Below are 20,511 nucleotides of genomic sequence, written 5' to 3'. Positions count from 1 at the left end.
CCGATTAGTTTTTAAGCTCTCTTTAGTCAAACAGGCAGTGAGATTCCAACCGTTTTCAGTTAGGGATACAGTGGTGCCCCGCAAGACGAATGCCTCGCAAGACGAAAAACTCGCTAGACGAAAGGGTTTTTCGGTTTTGCATTGCTTCGCTAGACGAATTTCCCTATGGGCTTGCTTTGCAAGACGTAAACGTCTTGCGCTTTTTTAAAAAAGCCGCTTGAAGAGGCGCAGTTGCGACGGACCGTGCTTCGCAAGACGAAAAACATTGCAAGATGAAAAGACTCGTGGAACGAATTCTTTTCGTCTTGCGAGGCACCACTGTAGCTCTTAACAGTGTATTTTTAAGACTTTCCATCTTCCTCCTTCCCACCAGCGGCCAGATTTTGCTTTTCTCTTAAAATTTCATACTGTAGGTCTAGGGAAAGCTAAGCGGAAAATTTGATTCAGTGTCCCATTCATGAGTGTCTGCAGAAAATCTCACCTGGATGCTAATTCTGACATTCATGCTATGCTAGGAAAATTTTAAGAAAAAGCCTAGTGTAGCACTCTGCTGCTGAAAGATATTTCTTCAGTTATCTAGGAACATTGAAGTGTAGTCTTCAGGGTTTTCCTCTCTTATGGCTTCCCCTTGTATACATGTAAGATGAAACTTCTCCTGGCAAAAGCAGCAATCACAGCAGCTCTTTGAGGATCTAATAAGTCCCCCAAGGAGTTGCTGTTCTAGTTACTTTCCTTTCTTTTCAGTGGAAAACTAATTCTTTCTCATGGAGGACAGCAACTTGTGTAATATTCTTGGGTATACAACACACCACAGAGAGTTTTGTGTTGGCTAATGCAACTGTATTTATAACTCTCTCAAAGACATAGCTGTCCCTTTGAATCGCTGGTGGTGTAAGAAAGTTTCAGGGAAGGGGCTTCCTTTTGTATACGTGTTACTTTTCCACGACCCTTTAATGGATAAGAAAAATGGAGCAATGAAGGCCCTTTATCTTCAGACATTCTGCAATAACTGCATGCAGTACTTTAGTATCGTTCACACTACTGGTACCAGCAGCCAGCAAAGATGGGAATCTAATTCAGTGTTGAGGTGCACATTCATTAGTATACAAACTTAAGGGCTATAACAGGTGTTTGTGTCTTCAAGCACATTGTAAAATAATCTAAAAAGTACATAGGTAGCCAGGTGGAAAATGGATGACCCTGTCTCTAATGTCTACTGCAGTGGGGCTTGGGTGTGTTTGCTTTCATTGTAATGGTACACACAGTCTGAGACATACCTCATCTCCTTTTCTTATAGTATCATCTCTCAAAAAAAGTTTTTTTTAAGGCTGAGAAAGCTAGAATCCAGGGCAACAGAGCTGATAGCCAGTTGCTGAGCCAACTCCAAGAAAGACTGAAATTCGTGTGAGGCGAAAACACTTTGGGACCCCTCTTCCTTGAGTTTCTTCCGCTCTTAAAGCAGACACCATGCTTTTTGTCCACCAAAGAAATGCTGATGTGTGCTTTACAGCACAAGTACATAAACAACTTCAGATTTTTAGACTCCATTTGAGCTGCTTCATTATTGCAGCCCTGGGAATAGAAACTGCCCATAATTTGATGTGTTTGCTGCCCTACCCCGCTAGGAATCACTTCTGAACTTTTTCATCCCTCCTGTTTTATATTGATAAGACCTGTTACATCAGGTTTATAATGCTTTCCCTCCAAATACCAGTTTGTTTATGCACATAGTTAAGCATAGAATCATAGAATCCTAGAGTTGGAAGAGACCACAAGGGCCATCGAGTCCAACCCCCTGCCAAGCAGGAAACACCATCAGAGCACTCCTGACATATGGTTGTCAAGCCTCTGCTTAAAGACCTCCAAAGTAGGAGACTCCACCACACTCCTTGGCAGCAAATTCCACTGTCGAACAGCTCTTACTGTCAGGAAGTTCTTCCTAATGTTTAGGTGGAATCTTCTTTCTTGTAGTTTGGATCCATTGCTCCGTGTCCGCTTCTCTGGAGCAACAGAAAACAACATTTCTCCCTCCTCTATGTGACATCCTTTTATATATTTGAACATGGCTATCATATCACCCCTTAACCTCCTCTTCTCCAGGCTAAACATGCCCAGCTCCCTTAGCCGTTCCTCATAAGGCATTGTTTCCAGGCCTTTGACCATTTTGGTTGCCCTCCTCTGGACACGTTCCAGTTTGTCAGTGTCCTTCTTGAATTGTGGTGCCCAGAACTGGACACAGTACTCCAGGTGTGGTCTGACCAGAGCAGAATACAGTGGCACTATTACTTCCCTTGATCTAGATGCTATACTCCTATTGATGCAGCCCAGAATTGCATTGGCTTTTTTAGCTGCCGCGTCACACTGTTGGCTCATGTCAAGTTTGTGGTCAACCAAGACTCCTAGATCCTTTTCACATGTACTGCTCTCAAGCCAAGTGTCACCCATCTTGTATTTGTGCCTCTCATTTTTTTTGCCCAAGTGCAATACTTTACATTTCTCCCTGTTAAAATTCATCTTGTTTGTTTTGGGCCAGTTCTCTAATCTGTCATGGTCGTTTTGAAGTGTGATCCTGTCCTCTGGGGTGTTAGCCACCCCTCCCAGTTTGGTGTCATCTGCAAATTTGATCAGGATGCCCTTGAGTCCATCATCCAAGTCGTTGATAAAGATGTTGAATAAGACCGGGCCCAAGACAGAACCCTGTGGCACCCCACTAGTCACTCTTCTCCAGGATGAAGCAGATTTTTTTGTTCAGCATATAGGTTCAAGTACATACAAGTCATTGTTAGTGGCAGGAAGTGTTGCGTCTGCATGAACAATATATGGCATTTTTACAGTGTTTGTTTGTTTGTTTATTATATCCTGCCTTTCCCCCAGAGCAGAGACTCAAGGCAGTTCATGGAAACGAAAACATGCATAAAAAAATATATTAATTGAGACACAAGTTTAATACTCCCACAGAATGTAGATGTAGTAGTAGCAGCAGCAGCAGTAGTAAGCATTTATTACTTAAAAACTTCCTGATACAGGACTGCCTTCAGATTCCTATGGAAAGTCATATAGTTTCTTTGACATCTGATGGGAGGGCATTCCACCAGACAGGCACCACTGGCAAGAAGGCCCTCTGCCAGGTTCCCAATAACTTCACTTCTCGCAGTGAAGGAACTACCAGAAAGCCCTCAGAGTTAGATCTCAGTGTCCAAGCTAAGCAATGTGGGTGGAAATGCTCCTTTAGGTATACTGGGCCAAGGCCATTTAAAGGTCAGCACCAACACTTTGAATTGTGCTTGGAAACATCCTGGGAGTCAGTCTTTCAAAACCAGTGTTATATGGTCTTGGCAGCCACTCCCAGTCACCAGTCTGGGAGTCACATTCTGGATTAGTTGTTTCTGAGTCACCCTCAAAGGTAGCCCCACACAGAGCTCATTGCAGTAGTAGTCCAAGTGGGAAATTACCAGAACATGCACCACTCTGGTGAGACAGTGTGCAGGCAGGGATGGTCTCAGATGGAGCTGGTAGACAGCTGCCCTGGACACAGAATTAAAGTGTGACACCATGGACAGCTGTGAGTCCAAAATGACTCCCAGGCTGCGCACCTGGTCTTTCAGGGGCACAGTTAGCCCATTCAGGACCAGGGATTCCCTCGCACCTGCCCGCCCCTGTCCCCCCAAAACAGTCCTTCTGTCTTGTTGGGATTCAGTTAATTATATCCAAACTTGCATTGTATGCACAGTGCTCAGGGCAGCTTCCAACTGTTTTTAAAAAATAAAATCCAACAAATCAACACAGTAGTCAGTAACAGTAACAAAAATTTACAACACTAGAGCAGTCAAGTACAGCAAATAAATCCAATATGAAAATGAAGGAGTTGGTCCCATCCCACCAGGTCAAATACCTTGTGGATAGGTCTTGGCCAGGCTGCAGAAAGCAAGATAGCTGAACCTCCTGAGTTTGGGACTTCTACAGCCTCAGTGTGGACAAACGGCCTTCTTCTGCATCTTAGGAGGAGCTTCCCGTGATCTTGGCACCACCCCTTTAGTATCTGAGCCCATTATATTTGGGACTTTAATCACAACACTTTGCCAATTCATTTCCAGGTACAATTCAATCAAATTATAAAATGGGTGCAATAAGCTCACATAGACAAGTACTGTACCCACTAAAACATTTGTTGCCACCGTCTGAACAGAGAACAAAAGGCACCAAATTACGGTAGTTGTTGTTTAAGGTCCAATTCCTTCTCTGACATGAATGCCAAAAGAAGCTTTACTTTGAGATTCAGCTTTTAAAATAACTTTTAAAAGGTCTTCTCTGTTTAATGAACATTTAAACATTTTAACTTTAACCATTGTAGTTTGGGGTGGAGAGCAAAATGTTAGGTGTATTTTAGTATAAAAAGCAAGTCTGACTATTTCTGGCAAAATAGCTGCTGCCCTTCTCCATATGTGTGTGGTGTTCAGTAATCTGAAGTTACCTGCATAAAGTCTTCAGAGAGATGAAACTTTTGTGCTGTTGCAAAACACAAAATATAAAATCCAAATCAGAGTGAACACTAAAGTGAAGATTTCTTTCTTGCACTCCAGTACACTTTTCTTTTTTTCCCCTTGTAAATGATATGGGCAGCTTTAAAACAAACAAACAAAAGCACTAAAATTTGAGTAAAATGTGGAAGGGTCATTTGAGGCCAGATTAAATTGGTCTGTAAATATAACTCACATTTGGTCGTCCTTGATCTATATTACAGGAAAGTGGTGAAAGTTGAATACATGGAGGAAGTTCTTTTTTGGTAGTTAAAAAACCTTTACCAAAAATTCACTGCTTCAATGTCTTGGTAAATGGAAATGATGATGCACACTACTCTCTAGAAAGAAGTTGTGTTCATTGGAGCTTTTTGTGAATGAATAAATGCAGCATAGAAACATCTTACTATATTTCTGTTGAAAGATTAATCTTGCTGACTAAAGACAGGAACGTAAACATGAGCTGGGTGGAGAATTTCTTTCAAACAGGATGGGAAACTTGCCACAAATATTTAAATATAGGCTAGCAGCATTTGTTTTTTGGACGTCTAGAATGAGCCAACTCTGGCTAACTTCACATTTGTTGAGTTAACATCATTTGGGTTCCAGGTATGGAACTGAATTACAGCTGTTGTACCACTAAGTTTAATGAATATCTGTTGTTGACCGAAATAATGAGAAAGTAGCTCTGGGATTTCTCTTTGTTTTTTAACTTAACATTCTAATGTTGGTGTTTGAACAGACGGTGAGGTTTAGCTCTTTGCCTCTGTTGATGCTCTGGTAAAGCTTACTTATATCTTGAACAAAGCCCCAACTATATTACTTTCTCCCCTGACCCCCCCCCCCACATTAATTGTTCTGCCATTCATAAAATTGTGTGTATGGTTAAATGAGCAGAGCAGCTTTGGTTTTCAACTTTAAGTTACTGGTTTGTTGGGATTTGTTGGGAAAGCATCTTGTGGCACCTTTACGATAAACAGATCTGTTGTGGCAAAATCAGCAGGTGCACATGCAGGGCTAAGTTACTATGAACTGCATGGGGTAGCAGTGATTGTTTGGTTGTATGATTTAAGGATAGAGTGACCCTCGAGAACAAATTCATTGGGGTTTTCCCTTGGAACCCTGTCCTTCTTCTAGTGTTTAATATTGAATCTCTATTTTTAAAAATTGTGTCCTTTTTGCAGTCTTTTATTACAGATTAGGAAATTTTGTGGTCTCTCTCCAGTCCTATATGTAGGTTCTGTGCCTGTGGCAAGTATCCCTCTACAGGATCCCAGGGCTGTAGCCAGGGAACTGGTTCTTGCATCTGCTCCCCTTGAGAACACTCTTGTAACAATCTGCACAAGCTTCCAGGGGTGTTTAGCTTCTGGCTTGGATCTTAGACCATTGCCTATTCTGGACTGATGTCCCACTATAAGCTTTGTTGGTTTTCAGTATATCTCAAATGTTATTTAGACAGTGACATCTCCTTTGAAAGAAACTGAGGCACTACTGTGTTTCCTTGCCAGCCCTTCTACATTTCTTCACATTGAAGAAGAAGAAAGTTTTAAAAATAAATGTTCAGCATTTATTTTTGAGACTTTGGCCATATTTCTGGGTAATAATGTAAGCATTAAAAAATATTCTCTGTAAATGGTGTGAAGCTTCTCCAAGTGTCATTAATACACCAGAATGAATCCCTGCCTCTTTCATGCAAGGCAGATAATTGGGAATAAGAAAGGAGCAGATTATTTGTTATGTTCTAAGAGAGAGAACCTGAGGATGGAAAATTTAAAAAGTGGCAGAAAAGAGCAGCCCTGCCCCACATCACCAAGCAATATAATTGGTAAGCCATTGTGGGTGTGGGAATGCATCATATTCATAAGTTTCCGTAAAGCTCAGTCGAAAGGCCTAGAAAATCCGTGGTTGCCATAAGCAGGGGAAAGGCAACGTTCCTTTAAAGGCAGTCCTCACAATTTGAGAACACTTGCAAACCCTGCAAAATCCTACTTTTGTGGATAGCCTCAATATGTGTGCCGCTCTCAAGCTGTAGTAGGAACATGTATGCTGTAGAAAGTCAGGAGAGGGTCAGCTATAGGAATTGAAAGAAGTCTTACTAATTTTTTGTACAATTCCCTTACGCTCCCTAGGACTCTTTTGTCTGTTACCATCTCTCTTATCAGTGCTTAGGTCCTGAAAGGTATATGTTACTGTATTGCCATATATTTGTGTGTCTTTTCGGCTTAAACTGCTCTGCTTATGGTGATTTTGACTCATCTTGAACTGATTCCTGAGAAAGGCAAGCAAAGGAGTTAAAAGTTGTGAGGGATTTACTGTAAATACTCCTTGCTTTTGGAAGTGCTGACAGAAGCTTAATTGTTAGGTTCAAGTATATTTGTCATGTGCCAGACAGTGTCAGTCTGCTTGCAGTGAACCGGTTATGCGCTTCCACCAAGAAGAAGTGAGAGAGTGAGAAGCCAGAGGCTGCTTGTGTGTTTTCTGTTTGCTTGTGTTGCAGGAGGGGATGCGGGGAGGCACTGCTGTTTAACCTAGCTGGTAATTACGTCCTACAAGAAGGCATATATTACTGTTGCTTGCTTTGCCAAAGCTCTTCAGCATGATGGATGAGATTTAAAGGTTGATCTGACTAAATTGCAGCGAGAATACTAACGACAAAGATATTTCTTTTGTGAAATATTCCTACAAGACATCATGGCTGTGGCATAAATGCTGTAAGATAATGGACAATAAAAGTCACTCAGAAATAAGACTCTCCCAGGGTAGGGCTGCTGCCTTGTCACACACGTACAGAGCCAGGAGATAATGTAATCGCAAGCCAGGGCCATCATTTAAATATATCAGTAATCTTGTATAGCATCTTGACAGATTTATTTTATGAGCCAGCAAGAGAGAGAGAACATTATCAGGCAGCAGAGAGAGAGAGAAAGGCAGGCAGAATCATTTTGGTGCTCAGTTTTCAAAATAGTTTGAGTCACTTTGTTCTTTCATGGAGGCCTCAGTAAAAGGTGTTCTGCTGCTGCTTTTACACATATATTCCACCTCAGTCCCAAATACATTTTTGTGAAAATAAAGCCTATAGATTGCAATTGACCTTATAGAAGTGTCTTTCACACTTGCGATTTCTGTAAAACTTTAGTATTAAGTGAGATCCAAACACTGCTCACTGAGTGGCAGTACTGTACTGTACTTCAGTTTCCATGAGCTGCCCTTTGTTTTGGCTGACAAAGCGTAATAATGTCACTTTGCCTATTGACTTATCAAGGCCCCCCCCCCCTTATTGGCAACCTGTAGCTGAAATGAGTGTTCTATGGCACCTCAGAAATGAAAGAGCAACATGTTTTAAGCAGTGAACATGAGCCAGCCTTGCCAGCCTATTCTTTGCACTAGCCAGCCTTCTTCCCTACCACAGCTTGCCTTTGGCCGGCAGCCCAGGGTTTCAGGTGGATGGCTCTGGCAAGGAAACATGAAGGAATGTTCAGTGTGCATGTCACTGATGTGCCACTGTATTGCATTCTGCCAGTCAGTTGTTCTGGGACAGATTATTTTGCTGGCTGTAGCTAAAGCCAGAGTAGTTAGCCAGCAGAGTCAAGGAGGCTGTTGGAGATAAGGCGGCTTTCTTCAAAAAATAAAAGTCTTGTTCAAAAAAAGAACACAATCTGTGGCAAAATAAATGCAAGCAGACAAAAAGAGATGCCAAAACAAATCTGAGAAGCACATCCTTAAAAGCATTAAGACCATTTTTAAAAAAGTAAATGGGAAACAGGAAACTGGCTAACAAAGTGATCAGACCTTTGGATGACAAGGGAGTTAAAGGTGTGCTAAAGGAGGAAAAGGAAGTTTGATCTGTTACACTGTGGAAGACGTAGGGCAGATCTTTGTGCCTGAACTAACTTTTTAAGGAAGGGGTCTGAGTAATTTGAGTGATAATGAGATTGTTCTAGGGCTTATTAACAAATGAAAAACAAATGAATCGCTACTGGTCTGGAGGGGTCTTAAAGAACTGTGAAACTGCTGATCTTGTAACAAAAACAAACAGGCAATGTCCCTAAGTTCAGCTTCCATACACAAAGATGGACAATGTAACAGCAGTTTGTTTAGAGCAGGGATGTTCAACTCCAAAGAGACTGTGATATACTCCCACTATAAAAACTATAAAGAGGAAGGAAGACCAACAGTACAGTTGTTGAGCTTCTTCTGGGGACACTTCATCAAAGTTGCAAGCCGGTTGGACATCCCTGGTTTACAGGAAACCAGGAAATTACAGGCCTATTAAGATCTTTTGTGGGAAAACTGGTGGAAAGCATTATTAAAGACAGAAATACCAATAATATAGAGAAAGTGTTTCTGAAGCAGAACCAGCATGTCTTCTGCAAGCCTAAGTCCTGTCTGATTAACCTGGTAAGAGTTACTTGAGATGGGGTGATCCAGCTTCCAGTAATGTCCCTTATCAAAGATTCCCAAGTAAACTTAGCAGTCATGGGATAAGACAACAGGTCCATCCCTTCGTAGGTCAGGAATTGGTTAAGGAACAGGAAACAGATTTTACAAAGAAGAGAGGTTAGAAGTCCCTCCCCACCAAGGATCATTATTGGGACCTGTGCTCCTAAATGCAGGTGAGCACTGAGGTGGCAGCTCACTGATGAGACAAAGAATTAGGAGGAAGAAGAAGTGATTGTGATGATCTCCAAATTGGGTGAATTGGCATTAAAATTATTTTTATCGTCATTCTTATTATTACTATTATTATAATAATCATCATTTAGTTATTAATCACCTTCTAAACCACAATGCTAAGGCGATATAAGATATATAAAATAGGTAAAAAAACAACAGATACAGTGGAACCTCGGGTTATGTAGCTTCCTCCTTACGAAGGTAAGACTCTCCCAGGGTCGCTTTGGGTAACAAGCTCTGCTAATCCGGAAGTAGATGCTCCTGGTTGTGAACTTTGACCTAGGATACGAGCGGAAGTTGTGTGCCAGCAGCAGCGGGAGGCCCCATTAGCGAGAGTGCCTCATGTTAAGAATGGTTTCGGGTTAAGAACGGACCTCCGGAATGAATTAAGTTTGTAACCGGAGGTACCACTGTACGTTTAAAACAAGACTAGAACCCCAACAAGTGGGCACTTGTGATAAATACCCATTTATCCAGCTGGGAAAACCTGTTTGAACAAAAAAGTCTTTGACTCTTTCTGAAAAGTGCACATAGTTGGCTGTTGTATCTCAACAGGAATGCTATTCCACAGGTCAAGGGCAGCCACATTAAAGCCCTGCTCCAGATTACTGTAGAGTGGGCTTCTGAGGTCTTTGGAGAAGCTCTCTCACAGACTGCAGTGATCCACTTCGTTCTCCCAACTTCTGCATTTACCCTCACATTATGAGTAATGGGCTTAGGCCACTGATTTGGATTTTGATATGCAACACTGGAAGATGCTTTAGCAAGTTGCATTGGTAAAAATGAAACAAATCTCATTCTCCTATGCATATAGGCAGGTAATAGGGGAATGTGTTTGTGCATAGGAGCACAGAAGCAGTGAATTTATACACAAATTTCTGTTGTTGATTAAACCTTGTTCCCTCTCTATCCTCCTGTTTTTGAGTATTCCAGCAATTATGTGCAATATATTTCCCCAACATTCTGAACTATGCACCTTCTTCAACTGGGAAATCTCAGGTGCTGAATAGCTTTGGGGGTGCTTCATTTTGTTTTTTAAATTCAGTGTTTTTAGAGCTAGAAAATTTTGCCTTTTAGATTACCTGAAATGTTTAAGATTTGGCATTACTACTGCTCAGTGGCATTGTGAGCAACAGAGAGGGTTGAGCGCTAGCCATATGGAAAACAGCTGGATATACACAGCAAGAGGATAGGTGTGTTGGCATAGGGAAACAGACATGTGGGCACAATTCTTGCTGCTGTGCTTTCTTCTGCTTGGGAAGTATTCCTTGCTACTCAAGCTGTTTGTTCATCAGGGAGAATAATTTGGCCTGTGGATGTGATCTAGGCATCCAAAGCTACATGCTTATACCTTATTAAGCTGATCACAGCTGTTATCGAGGCTGATTTGGAAAGGGAGTGCGCATTGGGCATCTATCAGGGTGCATCAGTTATGAGCAGAGGCTGCTGTTACTGAAGTTACTTTCCTTAATAGGTATCCTGTAACTAATGATATTGGGCTTCGCTACCAAGTGCCTTGGGCATTTTTGCCTTCTAAAGTGCACCTGTCAGATTTCTGCAGGGGGTGGTGTAAGCTTTGGTTTCCCTAGGTTGCAGGAATATTTGCTGGAATATCGCTTTTAGGAGAAGTGTATGTATGTGTGAGTAAGTGACGGTCAGAGTTCAGGGAGAGATTCCAAAATTGTATTTGCATCTTGTGAAATGGAGTACCATTCAGATTGAGGGATTCATTTTAAGTGATCAAACCCTTCGTCTCCCACATGCTGGGGATTGTATAGGCCTTGATACAGTGAGCCAGTATGTTTTATGGGCAGTTCTTTGTTGTGGTGGTAGTTGTTGTTATTACAAATGTTTTTCCCTGCTGGTTTAGGAGCAAGTAAATTCCAGGCCAGAAACTTGCCTGCAGCTATGTTGGAAAGGAGAACAAGAACATCTAATCCTGGAAAGGAAAAATGTTCAGTGTATTTTTCTTTCAGATAATATTGCTAAGTGCTCAGCTGAAGGAAAATGTGGTAGTTTTAGTTCATATAGAATAAAATACAGTATAAATTGGCTGATGGCTTGATTTATGCATAAAAGTAATCTGATGGATGAGCAGGGTTAGAAAAATCCCTGGTGCCGTGTCACTAAGACACTTAATAATAATTCTGACAATGGAACATGTCAAAGAGCATTGACTTGTGACATTTTTTTATTTTATTTTAAAATGTTTCTAAACTACTTGATATGTAAAAAATGTTTACATGGTATACAAGCAGTGGAAACATAAAAACAGTAAAACAGTATCATGTAAACCAGAGATAAAAATGGCATCAGGACTAGTTTTATAAAACAAAGCCTGTGCAAAAATATGTCTTAGCAAGATCTCTGAAGCAAATATTTGATGATGGTCAGATAATTGACCTATGGTCAAAGGAATGGCATTTCAAGGGGCTATAGCAGAAAATTCCCATTTTGGGATTGCTGCCAAATGATATTTTGTATGGTGCCAGGAGTAAAATTTCCTCAGGTGACCAAAGTGTTGTTATGGGACCATACAGGGGCTGGTGGTCCCTCAGGAAACCTGATCCCAAGATGTTGTACAAGGCTTTATATGTAAGTAACACGAACTTGAATATACTTTCATAGCTATTATGCAGCTAGTGTAACTCCCTCAGCTTTGTTGTTTAGTCGTTTAGTCGTGTCCGACTCTTCGTGACCCCATGGACCAGAGCACGCCAGGCACCTCTGTCTTCCACTGCTTCCCGCAGTTTGGTCAGACTCATGTTCATAGCTTCGAGAACACTGTCCCACCATCTCGTCCTCTGTCGTCCCCTTCTCCTTGTGCCCTCCATCTTTCCCAACATCAGGGTCTTTTCCAGGGAGTCTTCTCTTCTCATGAGGTGGCCAAAGTATTGGAGCCTCAGCTTCAGGATCTGTCCTTCCAGTGAGCACTCAGGGCTGATTTTCTCAAGAATGGATACGTTTGATCTTCTTGCAGTCCATGGGACTCTCAAGAGTCTCCTCCAGCACTATGATTCAAAAGCATAAATTCTTCGGCGATCAGCCTTTTTTATGGTACTTCCCTCAGCACAGGTACTTAATTCAGCAACCCGCTGGTAGCATTCTGTACCAATTGCAGCTTCTGGAGCAGTCTTGAGGGAAGTTCCACACAGAACTTGTTACAGTAGTCCAATACAGGAAAGAGCCAGTTCTAATCAGGGCTACTCATGCATAAATCCATTAGTGCCAGTAGCCCTTACAGTTTTCTGTGACTCAGTATAACAAAATTGGTGCCTTGTGATGCAGTGTAATAGAGTAATGTTGCTTGGATATGCTTTGTTGGTGTACCTTTGGGTGTATTTCTGCAAAATTGTAGCCATTATGGGGGTTAAATTAGTGGATTGAGTTTTGTGTTGTGCAGCTCAGCAGTTCTGATTATGGCCATACAATTTAACTTCTGGTTGTACAGTGTTGGGAGCTGCATTATTACCGTAATTGTGTCATAGTAGAACCCCTATAGGGACGCGGGTAGTGCTGGGTTCTAAACCAGAGAGCCTAGGGCTTGCCGATCAGAAGGTTCGAATCCCCGCGACGGGGTGAGCTCCCGTTGCTCTGTCCCAGCTCCTGCCCACCTAGCAGTTCGAAAGCACGTCAAAGTGCAAGTAGATAAATAGGTACCGCTCTGGCAGGAAGGTAAACGGCATTTCCGTGCGCTGCTCTGGTTCTCCAGAAGCGGCTTAGTCATGCTGGCCACGTGACTCGGAAAAACTGTCTGCAGACAAACGCCGGCTCCCTCGGCCTTTAGAGCAAGATGAATGTGCAACCCCAGAGTCATCCCCCACTGGACTTAATGGTCAGGGGTACCTTTACCTTTAGAACCCCTGTAATTTTCTTCATAACGTTGAACATGGTTGCTTCTGCCAAATACTGCTGGTGTACAAACATGTGGATATATGTTTTTGTATGTGTCTGGTGGGGTGTGAAGAGGCAAGCATAAAAATCCAGCCTCTGTACTGAGTAGGGTTTATAGGCCCACTTTCCCTCTTACATCAATGATAGCAAGCAGAAAACTTTCCTTTGAGTTGTTCATAATTCATTTTACTCATCAGCTTGATTTAACAGCCATCAAAGACTTTCTTTGCAGTTACAAATGAAAGAAGTCAGGTTTGGAATTCTGAATTTGGAACTACTGTATATCACTATGCTTATTTACCGTCAAGAACTAAATATTGAAAACCTGCTCTTAATTTTCCGACATGGGCAACCCTAGAATACACACATATAGCACCTTTGGTTGGTTGGATAATACAGTACTAGGATTAAAATATTCAAAATCCCAGATGATTCTGGAAGCAGCTGTTAGACAGTAATAGTTATTAGACAACATATTCCATATCCTTCTAATTGAATTAGTTAATTAGAAGGATATGGAATAGGTTGTCTAATAAAAACAAATTTGATGCATTCTCACATGCCAAAATTACTTTTTGGGGGAACCCCAATCTAAAAATTGGAAAAAAAAGATGGTAACATGGAAAAATTGGCTGAAAGCAGGTACATTGACTTTGAAACAATGGATGAATGAGGAAGATTAATTTTATACCTGTGCTGTTTTAAGACAAAAATATCATCTATCAGCTGTGGCCCAATGGCAATATCTTCAGTTACAACGTCTCCTAACACGTATGTTTGGGCCAGCAGCATTTCAGCTTCCAAGGCACCTAAGATACTGGAGCAATTGAACAATTTGTTTGAAACTAAAAAAACCAGTGATTACTTTTTATAGACATTTATTAAGAATAAATAAGTTCAATATGCAGACTTTAAGAAATAATTGGAATAAAGAATTGGAACTTTCAGTATTACCCAGACAGTGGAAAATGTTTTACCCGCGATACCAAAGGCATCAGTGGACTTTACATTAAGACTTACACAACAAAAAATAACATTCAGAATTTATTGGACTCCTTTATGTTTGTATATCGAATCCCCGTGACGGGGTGAGCTCCCGTTGCTCGGTCTCTGCTCCTGCCAACCTAGCAGTTCGAAAGCACGTCAAAGTGCAAGTAGATAAATAGGTAGCGCTCCGGCGGGAAGGTAAGCGGAGTTTCCGTGCACTGCTCTGGTTCGCCAGAAACGGCTTAGTCCTGCTGGCCACATGACCCGGAAGATGTACGCCAGCTCCCTTGGCCAATAAAGCGAGATGAGCGCCGCAACCCCAGAGTTGGCCACGACTGGACCTAATGGTCAGGTGTCCCTTTACCTTTACCTTTATGTTTGTATAAAAAGGGCTATGCTGAAGGTGTAGCAAGGACAGTGCCTCTTTGAAATATACATGTGTACAATTTTCTTTACTTGTTAAGTTTCAGAAGAAAGTGCTGGACTGTGTGACTACAGAAAAAGTTAAAACTTTCATCGAATAATATTCTTTTTAATTATATACCCATTGTATGGAAGTTCTTTGCACCCTTATGGTGGCCAAGAGACTGATACTGATGAATTGGAAGAATAAAGATAGGATGCCCTTTAATCAATGGGTTGACAATATGACAACACTTTCAACTTATGAATGGACTGCATGTAGACTTTGCTTGGATCAATATGACATTTGGAATGAGTTTATACAGAATGTAGTAGGCTATTAATACCAACATATATGTTAGGATAATAACATATATTTATATAATAATGTATTTGAGTATATACATTGTATTTTTGTATTTGTTTCTACACATTTTCTCTCTTTTTTATTTCCTTATTTTTCTCTTTTCTCTTTTTCTTTATAACTGAAATTCTTTCAATAAAAGATTAATACTAAAAAATAATAATATTTTTTTAATTAGACAATCAGTTAAGCCAGAACTGCCTCACCTTAGAATTTCTGGAAATGTCACCCTTAAAGAATAGTGCTGGAAGCTTTCCCCTTGCACCATTTGCATTTATTAGCAGTGGAGATTAGAACACATTATCTTGTTAACCAGCCTGCCTTTTCAGAAAATAAACTCCACTTACTACTCTACTTTATGATAAAATTCCCCAGGACCTATCTCAGAGCTTTCCAAACTGTGTGTCACGACACATTAGTGCAGGGGTAGGCAACCTAGGGCCCATGGGCCACATGTGGCCCGTGGGGGTTGTTTAACTGGCCCACGAGCCACCCCCGAACCGAGCCACTTGCTTGGCAAGGCCCCGCGCGCTGCGCTAAACCAACGCAGCAGGGGATTCGCTTCCACGGTGCCAGAAATCGCATCTACGCAGGCACCGGAAATCATGTTGACGCAGACGCCAGAGATCACGGGGGCACGGGTGATCTGGCCCACAGAGGGATCTCCGCTGGAGTGAACCAGCCCAGGCGAGGTAAACCTTGCCAATCCCTGCATTAGTGTGTCGGCTGCAGTGTGTAGGTGTGTCATGTGAACGCTCCCAGCACTCCTCCTGGAGCTGGAAAGGGGTTAGTTTAACCATCGGTTTGCTAGTAAAACTTGTGTCGTGAAATGATGTATGTCTAAAAAAAGCATGTCACCAACATGAAAAGTTTGAATAGATCTGGCCTGTCTCTTTTTAAGTTTCTTGGAAATAACAAAGGAAATACTCTGGCTTTACAATCAAGTCTTCAGTTGTTTCTAACCTATTAGCAATAATCCACCTTGCTGTCTGTGCAAAGTTTAATCATTGAGTTGCGTTCAGGGTCCTGAATTAAAAGCTAAATATATTCTACTTTACCAAAGGCTTCAAGCACAGCTTGTTTTCCCTCCTCCAGCCCATCACTGTGTCCTGGAACTGGTCCAGGGCTTTCACAGTCTCTCCTGATTTAGATGTTATGGAGGAATAGAGTTGAGTGTTAATAGCATACTGATGGAATTTTGCCCCCAAACACCCAAAGAACGCTCCCAATAGCTTCTTATACATACTAAACAGCATTGAGGATAAAATAGTGTTCTGTGGCAACCCATAGTGTAATTGCCAGGTAACAGACGCTACACTCTCCCAAGGCTACCCTTTAGACTCAGTCCTATTGACAGGACTGGGGCCACTGTAACATCGGGTCCCCAATTCCCATTCCAGAGAGTTGGTCCAGGAGGATGCCATGATCATCAAAAGCAGCAAAGAGCAGGAGCAAAGTCACACTCCCCTTCGTCTTGCTTACTGTAAAGTTCATCCATCAAAGTGACTTGTCGCATGGCCAGGCCTTAACCCAGATTGGAATGAATCTAAATAATCTAGATACGTGGGTTATAATTAGATCTCTACAGTGGTAAAACATCTGCTTTGAATGCCAAAGACCCCTGGTAGGGTTGGAAAAAGGCTCAATCCTGAATCCCGGAAGAGTCACTGCTGATCAGTGTAGACAATACTGATCTAATGAATGGCAATGGTGGACCAATGGTCTGACTCTGTGTAAGGCAGCTTTCTATAGTGTGTCTACTCTAAAAGTAAAGATAGCGCAGTCTATTGATTCTCTGGCTGAGGGTAGCATAGTTTTTTCACCAACAGAAGTAGGTATTTGCAACTTGCTGCCTTGCCTCTCGTGAGTTATGCTCTGATCTACCTATAGCATGTTTTCCCAGCATCCCAGAATAGCTGCTAGTTTTGAGCAGGACAGTGTGTCCCTTGGGTGTCAGCAAGAATCAGTGTTGGTATCATGTGAGCTGACGCATATCACTTTTCAAAACTGATATTTTGTCGTTACTCCTTCCAAAGCTTTGCAAGCAAAGATGCTTTGAAACAAGTAGCCAAACTGAATTACTTGTCAAAATAAAAAAATTCCTTCCAGTAGCACCTTAAAGACCAACTAAGTTAGTTCTTGGTATGAGCTTTCGTGTGCATACACACTTCTTCAGATACCAGGTATCTGAAGAAGTGTGTATGCACACGAAAGCTCATACCAAGAACTAACTTAGTTGGTCTTTAAGGTGCTACTGGAAGGAATTTTTTTATTTTGACTATGGCAGACCAACACGGCTACCTATCTACTACTGAATTACTTGTGGCAGCTGTACTGTCCTGAGCTGCTAATGGCTGTCTCTGATCTCTCATAGGAAGCAAGCACACCTTGTCTTCCTTGCAGCCCCCAAAGAATCATGAGCCTGCCAGAAGCATGTGTGCTCTCCATGTGTGTGTTGCTGACAGACTAAGCTTCACAGTTTCAGAAAGGAACCCTTTTCTGTTTGAGATATCTCATGGCTCAGTGCCTGTGAGGAAGTCACCTTAAACTAGAACAGCAGGAATGTGCCATTGGGGATCTAATTCTTGTACTTTGGTATGAAATTTATACCGTTCACAAATGAAAAGCCAAGGGTTAATTCTGACAAATATTAAAACATCTCTGTGCAATTTGTATAGCTTTTATGAAATGTTCTATATCAGAAATCCCATTCATGGTGCTCTTTGAGAAGTGTGTTTTTCAAAGTAGGACTGTCTAGTTGTACACAGAAAACCCACAAACTGCTGCAATATCTAAAACAGTGTGGATGGTGATAAAATGCTGACAACTCCAAAGAACTGAGAAATACCACAAACATCCTTGCAAATTAGATATGGCTGTTGATTTCTCAGTTTCTTCAATTCAGCTAGTTACCCGCTTCCTTTCCTTCTCCTGTGTACTTTCAGAGCTGTGCATTTCAGTCACATGGTACTAATTCATTGTCTGGTAATCTCTAGCCCTTCACTTCAGATTTAACCAAACAGTTGTAACAGGACCGGATTTTACCCCTGCCCATTCCCAGCAATTGCAGTGTTTACCAAATTCTCTTTTACATACTGACTCAGTTTCTAAAACAGGGGGGGGGGGCAGAATTGTTTTTTGGAGAAATGCTACACTGTAAATGTGATGTCATTTCTAGTGAATGATAAGACAAGTAGTTAGTGAAACTGATAGCTGTTCATATTGTTGTCTAGTGGGAGAAGTTGCAGCTTGATTGCTTTGTAGGCTGGAGTTCTGTGCTTCTTGTCCTTGGGTTTTGTGTTCCTTTTCACTCCTTTTATTTCTGCCCCCCCGGAATAAATTTTATTGGTGCTGATAGAGAAAAATACAAAACTTAATATGAAATATTCTCCCTTTTTTATCTAAATACAATAAGAACATAAAGAGAAGGAGGGGGACTAAAGGAATAAAGAAAATGAAAGAGAAATAAAGAAAAAGAAATAGAAAAGAGGTTAGCTGAGAGAGAAAGAGAAAAAAAATTCAGAAGGTAAGGGACTTCCGATTCTTCATCTGTCTGCTATAAACAACGTTCATTTCATCCACTCCAATATAAGATCCAACAAAGCAGCTAGGCTTCTCCACAAACCTTCCCCTCTGCAGGGAGGTGGAGCTGATTCGGATGGCCCACCCCCGCCACTTAACGAAGCCAAATGGTTTCCAGAGAGTGGTAGGGGGTGTTTTATCCCATGTTGATGTCCTTTCAGCTGATTCCCTGGAATGCAGAGTTAACCAGGGCTATCAACCGTCTGGCTCCGAAGCGCCCTCTCCAGTTGCATGGAGCACAGATGGCCCCATAGTTTTCCATGAAGCTGAGGGCAATGAAACAATTGCAGAGTTGGCTAGAGCTCCAGGGTGAAAAACTTGTTCTGAACCGAACATGGGTTAGAGCTCAACGTTGAGCCTGCCAAGTGGCGATAGCTACGGGGAAGAGGACCTTCTTCACCACCTGTATTGCATCTGTGGGAAACGGTGCCAGGAGACTCTTTCAGGTGGTTTGTAGTCTGACAGAACCACCTTCGCCATCACTCTAGTTGCAGTGTGTAGTGCTTTCTAAGCAGGTATTCTGATTGTCTTCTCTCTAGTCACCCAGCTGTGGACTCTGGACTGCCTTTGAGTTTTATCAACACAAATCTGCTTGGATTTTTTTTGGAGGAGCTTCAGAAGTGGTATTAGTGCTCTAGTCTCTACTTTAAAAACAAACAAAACTATTGTGGCTGTGGAACCTCAACTTGGCAGCTATCCTAAAAAACTGAAGTTCTGTGTTTATCCTTAAAGTGCCGCAAAACTTGGTTCTTGCTACAAACAGCTAACATGGCTCTTTCCCTCTGTGTCTTCCTCTCTGTTGTTGTTGTTGTTGTTATACAATTTAAAACATCCAAATCCATAATCCAAAAAATGACCAGCATAAAGCTAAAAATACTATAAGAAAAATCAAACAGCACAATTTTTTGCAATCCATGTTGAAACCAAAGCCTAAAGGCAGCAGAGAAAAGATGGTTTTTGAAGCCTAGAGTCCAGGGATGGGGCTGTAGAATGATACCCCACAATTAATTTAAATTCTTTATTTTAGTTAGCTTTTGTCATATACTTTATGGAGTCAAATATTTAAAGTTAGTGCTTTACAGACTTGTTCCTGGGGAGCATTACTAAGTGTCCCTAATGTTACTGCTGCTTCCCTCTTGATCCTTACTGCCTCTGGAGACTTTTATTTCTAGAAAGGAATTTACAGAAGCCTGGGGAATATTTCCCACTTCTGGGAAGCTGTAGATGCTTCTCTGGGATTTGGGGTCATATCTTCCAGCTGCCTCGGCAGTGTACTTTGGAAGTGTCATGGTTGGATCTTTGCACCGACTGATAAGGGGAAGTGTCTTCATGGTGCATGACAGGGTGGTGGCAAGTGGGAAGAATCCAAGTTGACATAAGCATTGTAGCTAGAATGTGTCGTGTTGCAAGTTAGTTTATGAAGGACGTGCAATTACAACAAGCATCTGTGAGCAACTCATGTTTAACATCAGTCATAACACAACTCTGTCTGGGTTGCGTCATTCTGGTACCACAGAATTGTCACAAGTTCGCTCTCAGCTAAAGTTGGCAGTATTATTTTCTTCTTCTTTGAGCCAGAAGAGGATACGTGGACCACATCTGCTATTATATTTCATGAATGTAACCATAGAAGAGGATCCAGTCATTGTAGCCTAATCTCCATATGTTTAGACTGTCACATGGTGTTTTTATAATGGTCAAAAAAGTAATGTTTGGTGTTCTTTCGTTTTCTGTATTATCTCCTTAGAATTTGCATTTGCCTTCGTTGACAGCTGTAACCATTATATATAACCAGTTGCACTTAAATAAGGGTTTTGTGGAATAATTAAAAATGGCCAACTTTTGCTTCTGTGACATTCAGAAGAATGTGCAAATTTGTATTGAAATATTAGATGCTTGCTATGCCTTGCTTCTCTCTTGCTGTGCTTGGAATATAGTGAGTGTCCTCAACCTCTCATGTCCTAATGTGGGCAAGGTGGAAGGTTCTGGGTCAGTACTCTGTGAAAATGTGTGACAAACTGGTACTTACCTTTCTAGGGTCTCCCTTCCCTCTTGTGATGGTAAAAGCGGCCCAGTCCCCATATATCCTTT

The 20,511-nt window shown here is 41.6% G+C and overlaps 1 protein-coding gene across 2 annotated transcripts in view; it reads left to right on the top strand.

Annotated features, from left to right (window-relative positions):
* The window catches only part of NEK6 (NIMA related kinase 6), a 96,188-nt gene that overhangs the window by 16,118 nt on the left and 59,559 nt on the right, over positions 1-20,511 (top strand). The gene's annotated exons all lie outside the window — the stretch shown is intronic.

Source organism: Podarcis bocagei (assembly GCF_964188305.1).
Source record: "Podarcis bocagei genome assembly, chromosome: Z".
In the NCBI taxonomy this organism is placed as follows: Eukaryota; Metazoa; Chordata; class Lepidosauria; order Squamata; family Lacertidae; genus Podarcis; species Podarcis bocagei.
This window is presented reverse-complemented; position numbering and strand designations above follow the sequence as displayed.